Raw genomic sequence first — 6,093 nt, 5'->3', positions numbered from 1 at the left:
CTTACACATCCGCATTTCACCATGTGACTTGAAACAGATCAGTTGTAATAGTAAGTAACAATATCAAACCAATTATTCTTGATCAAATCGAGTCAGCTGTGACCTATATAGACAATTCTTAGCGCAAATGCAGGCATCAACTCATCAAGAGGCTCAGTTTTATCATCAAGCTGTATTAATAAATGTAAGTAGGACAATTGGTCAGGCTGTGCCTTTATATCTTTTTACAAATCCCAAAAGTGTTGTAATCCTCAGTATTACTACAGCGTAAATTAGTAGAGTTTGATTAACAATGTCTGGTGTTAACCATTAAAAAGACTCATGTTTGTGCCTCATCCAGGAATCATGTCCGCTTTATGATGTGGCGGATTAGGTGATAAAATGTGAGATTAAGTTTGAAAATACTTACAATGTATATCCAGAATGTTCATTGTATTCTTTCAATAAGTTTTAATATATAAAGACCTCATTTGGAAATACTCAGTAAGATGCTATTCAAACTGTACGAGGATGAAGTCTCACACCTAACACACCTAAAATAATAAAACAAAATAATGCAAAGGGGTGAGCTTCCATGTCATATATGGGAGATGCTGGAACATTTTCCGATGTAGTAATGGTATCTTCTTGAGCCACTGGCAACTGATCATCATTCAGTGTGTCATAAGATTTACTACAATAATAACAAAAGAAAGTGTTACTAACAGAAAGTATCTAAAAGTGTTAACTAACAAATGAGACTTGAGATGTACTCACATGCATTTTATCAACAATAATGAAAAGTAATTCCAAAAACTGATCAATAAAATTGATTGAATGATAAAAGATTTAAGGAGATGGTTTTTTAGATTTATAATATTTTACACCTATGTTCCATTCAAACATGTGGATCGGACAGCTGTGAATAAAAATGCATGGCCTGCTGACATTCTCACAGAGCTTTAGACGTGTAAACAAGAAACCATTATCATTCATAAGACATCATTTATAAATTTTGGTGTGTACAGTTAATTAAAATCGCAAGTCGCAGCCATAGACTATTATATACCTATAAACATACCAGTATCATGTCTTGGAGTGAGTTTTGCCTAAAGAAATGGTTCTTTCCACACAGAATGATAAACTATGTGGGGCAGGATAGTTCTTCTTGGTTTTTTTTCCATAGGCATGTTCAGCAGCCTTCCTACGGAAACCTCTACGTTGGCTCTTTGTTGTGTTGAGTGGCCTTTTTCTTCTGGCCACTGCTGAAGGCTGCACTCCAAATTTAGTCCTGTAATTATTATGGTATTTGTTCTTTTTCATGTGAAATATGTTTTGCGTTATGTCTTACATGGTATAAATCTGATGATAACTCGATTAATCACAAAAATTTATCCAAAATATCTGATGAGGAGTGTCTGACACCAGCCAAAGTATTAGTCCCAAAACCGCTGGGGGGTGGGCCTAATAGTTAGGCATGTATCAAACAGCTATCAATATTAAATACCATGTGAGGCATGCTTGTACATTAATGTATAATTGACTGACTTGTTACCCAAACTATGGTAATACTACACCCTGCCAATTCACCCTAAAATTCACCTCTTTTGCGTAAAACTATCTTTCTCCTAAAGACAATGGCGTGTTCAGGAGGGTGATTTTCTGACTCGCTGTATGGGCCTTTCACCGTTCAACGAAGGTCTCAAAGGCCGAACCATACATAGCCGCCTTATAGTAGTTTTCAAGTTTATCCGACATGTCCTTGTGGAATGCATCAATAGCCTCTTGCCTTAAAAAAACTCCATAATATATACATGATGTGCATATTATAAACAGCAATATCTCCCAGTGTTATGTAATCTTGTCTTTTAACTATTGAATCACCATTGTTCACACAGAGGATGTACTTCGGCATGAATCATAAAACGTACAATCATTTGAGAAGCAAAAATCATTACTGAATAAACTGAGCAGGAGAGTAAACACAACACTGGAGTAATGAAGCAAGAAGCTGAAGGTGGTAAGTTTGTTGAACAGAGAACATAGGACAAGGGGCTTCTGACGAGATTTTATCAAATCAATCCCCACAGTGGCAAATAATAACCATCAGGTATGTTATGCCATGATGATTGCTGACATGTCATAACAGGCATGTGTGACAAAATAGCTTATACATGAAAAACATGAATAAATATGATGATCAAGTGCCTTGTCTCGAGACCTACCATTTCTGGTGCTGTAGTTCAGAAACCATTGGTATCACTTCCACTTCTGAATAACTGTTCTCGCTATAATGATAAAAGCAAAACATTTGTTCACAAAATGTAACATATCAAGCCACCTAAAGAATTTTAGTGTTTGAGTAATCATACTCACATATGACCAAACTTTATATTGTATAACACAAGTAGGTTCTAGTTGAAAAAGATTATTTATACTTTCGTACTGCAAATGGTTCGAATGAATTCTTGGTCTCAAAAAATTCCAATCTTTAGTAATAGTAAGCTTTATGGCTGGCTTTTGTTAGTCATACATGACCACTCCATTTTACGAAGCGTTGATGGTTAATACTAGGCCAGTACCTTTTAACAATCTCTTCATATTCAAGATGTTCTTCTACTTTTCCTTCTGTATTAATCGTTTTATTATCTACAAATGTATTGTGGTGGAGTGGCTCCAACCGCCTTTTCTGTGCTTTCTGACCTGTAAAATAGTTTAGGATGTTTTATGAGAGTTCACTGTGAATAGTCAAACTTTGCATCTAACAAGGCTAAGTAAACTAGTTGACTTCTTATCATTTTAAACAGTAATTAGTCCTATGGTATTACCTGTTGAAAGCCAAAACAAATCCTCCCCTTGGTGCTGGAGTGGCTTGTAGGGGTGTTCATTTGTTCCACGTTCAAATGCACTCACCACCACAGCCTACAGGTGCTTACAGAGGTTTCCTGTGTTGCCATAAGTGCAGCTACACAAACCTAGGTCAGCTTGGACGAGTCTCTTGGTCTTCCCTATGACAACCTCATACTGGTCACCCAACTTCTGCAAAGACCAAGTAAGTTATAAATACATAAAAAACCGTAAGGTCCTTATTGCAGAACTTACTATACTTGAGGAACGTTTAATGGGAATATCTGGATTTAAAATTGCACTCCAGTTATTCTGGGAGGCTTCAATTGTGATCTACTGCCCACTGCCTCAGACTAAAGCAAGAGTAAAAAGATGTTGCAACTTTTAGAATGACTGAATTTAAGACAAATTATCCCAAGCCCCACGAGGATAGCCCTCACTGGCAAAAATCTCTTGACACCATCATCACACGTAAGAACCTGTCCCCACTGAAGGCAGATGTTATCCCAAACAGCATCAGCGATCACGACATAGTTTTTATAGAGATAAACTTATCCCTGCATTGCTCCACGAAAAACTTCAACCAAGAGAATTTCTTGAATGATCTCTATCTAAGCAATAGGACTGCATGCCTTCAAGAAATCCGACACAAGACATCTCCCATGCAACTCAACTTACCCTACTTTAAAATTACGTCCAATAAATGAAATTGAACTACTCCACCTATACCTGCCAACTCTCACGCATTGGGCGTAAGACTCACGCAATCACCCCAAAGAAAAAATGAGAATGCGTGAGAAATGCGTGAGATTTTTGCCCCAATTTCCACAATTTTATACATACCATTATTGATACATCAATTGCCCCACAACCAAATCTCACGCATAGCCCCACTCTTGGGTTGGCAGGTCTGACTCCACCTCATGTACCACTTGCTACTCACATGCTTTATTATTGCTGATGAAGTTGCAGGTCGTTTCCTTCTGTGTTCTAATTCAATCTCGCTGAAAGAATATTTTCTCCAAGATGGGGAAGATCCAAGTTTAGTGAACTAGTTTAGAACGCGTAGTTTAGAGCGCGATAACTAGCGTACTTGGCAGGTAAACCAAACAACCCATTATTCTTACCTCCGGCGCGCGTTCTCATTTGGGGTGCTGATTTCCTCTCACGGTCCAGACCACGGCCCTGTTAATATATTTTAGTCCGGTTCGGGGTCTTTAAAACAGATACCAGATCGTATTCAGTTACGCTCCGGATAATCCGATTTAAAAAATAAGACTGTTGCGTGTAAGACTTCCGTATTTTATCGTTTCGTGCCCAAACACCAACTAACCTTCATAAAATTCGGGCCTTTTTTTAGATATCACCAATTGCGAGTAAAACTTGCCCGGGCACGGAGAAACGAACTAAAGGCTGTGTCGACCATTGTCCGTGTTCGGATAACAATTATACTTTTGTTAATTCAATATAAGAATATACGTGGTGCAGTGATTCATCTATTTTCATGAGTATAATTTATATATAATTCACATACTACAGCTAATACACAAACAAAACCTAATATAAATGAAACAATAAGCATGAAAGTGTTATCGTGAGTTCTTTTAGTTTCGGTACTTCTTTGTTGATCGATGGCTATCGGTTTCAATACTATGGCGCCTTACAGTACCTCACGTTGCGTGTTCACACCTGAGTTGCACAACTCGAGTTGTGAACAGACTTGCCAACCCAAGAGTGGAGCAATGCGTGAGATTTGGTTTTGGGGCAGTTGATGTATCAATGATAGTATTGTCAGGGTTGGAAAGTTTGAAAGCTTGCAGAAAGCAGCAATCACGCTACAATTGGCATTGTGGATATTTTAATGCTAAAACAAACGGTGATAATCTGCCAAGTTGGGACTGCATCAGCATTGGAAGCTCTGACAAGTCAGCATGTCAGACTGCAGAGATAGGATTGCATCAGTGAAAGAAGTGATGACAGGGCGGCATGAAAAATCTGCATCCGTGTTGAAAGCCTTGCTATGTACAACACCCGTTGCTTGGCAAAACAATTTATAAGTAAATTGTTTGACAGGTAACGCCGGCATAGGAAACTTGGAAAAACTAAGACTAACGGCAATCTCTCTCCACTGCTACAAACAGTGTAATAATTGGTGCTTTACCCCTATGCTCTCATTATCAAGCATATTACCGTCTAACCATTACAGTTAAATGAAGAGATATTTACAAGCCTGACTATATATGATGTCACCACTACACATGAAGAAGATGTATAGCCATACGCTAATCAATTACAGGGACAAGCACAAACAAGGACATACATACATCGAACCGTCGACCAGTCGTAAACGAAATTGAACATTTACAACACTTTTATAGATATAGCTTATAATAGCATTCATTATAGATAGTATGACTTTGTAAAAATATAGCTATGCATGAATTTTAATGTTTAAAAAAAATAGAATTGATGTAATGAATGTAGAAAAGCACGAAATATGAATATACCTTTTACTTTATGTAAGATAAATTATTATAACTGTCTCAGAATGAATATTATAGCAAAATCCATTTCATATGAATCAGCTATTGATGGTTTTTCAGGTTATGGCCAATTTTGTAAAAGTTATAGACTTAGTTTATTTCACGAATGTATCGCAGCGTCATGGAATCCCATAAAGTGCCAACTGTCAAGACATCAGATATCAAATGTCAGAAAAAAAGAATGTTGGCTGACATGGAAGACAAGCCTTGTACAAATTATTAGTTTAATTCACGGGGTATCACATCGTCATGGAATCCCATAAAATGTCAACTGTCAAGGCGTCAGATACCAAATGTCAGAAAGGACTGCTGGCTGACATCGGAGACACTAGAAACAGACATTACAAAGTTGTAAGAATCCAGTGACATTTGACACTTATCCGAGAATAAGTATATAAGGAGGAGCTGGCAACAAGCCAAGGCAGATGATCTGGCAGCGAGCCAGAGCGCATCTGGCAGCGAGCCAGAGCGCATCTGGCAGCGAGCCAGAGCGCATCTGGCAGCGAGCCAGAGCGCATCTGGCAGCGAGCCAGAGAAGAGTAGAGATCATCTGGCAGCGAGCCAGAGACAGTAACTTGGCAGCGAGCCAAGCAGCAAAAGAGGGCGCAGAGAGAGGCTAATATAAGCCATAACCTGCAGCAGATAGCCTGCAGAGGAGCATCCCATTGAGGAGGAAACATACAGCAGATACAATCTACCCAAAGGGCCAGGAAGCCACAAAGCC

This window comes from Watersipora subatra, chromosome 6 (genome assembly GCF_963576615.1).
Source record: "Watersipora subatra chromosome 6, tzWatSuba1.1, whole genome shotgun sequence".
Lineage (NCBI taxonomy): Eukaryota > Metazoa > Bryozoa > Gymnolaemata > Cheilostomatida > Watersiporidae > Watersipora > Watersipora subatra.
Note: the sequence above shows the minus strand (reverse complement) of the source record.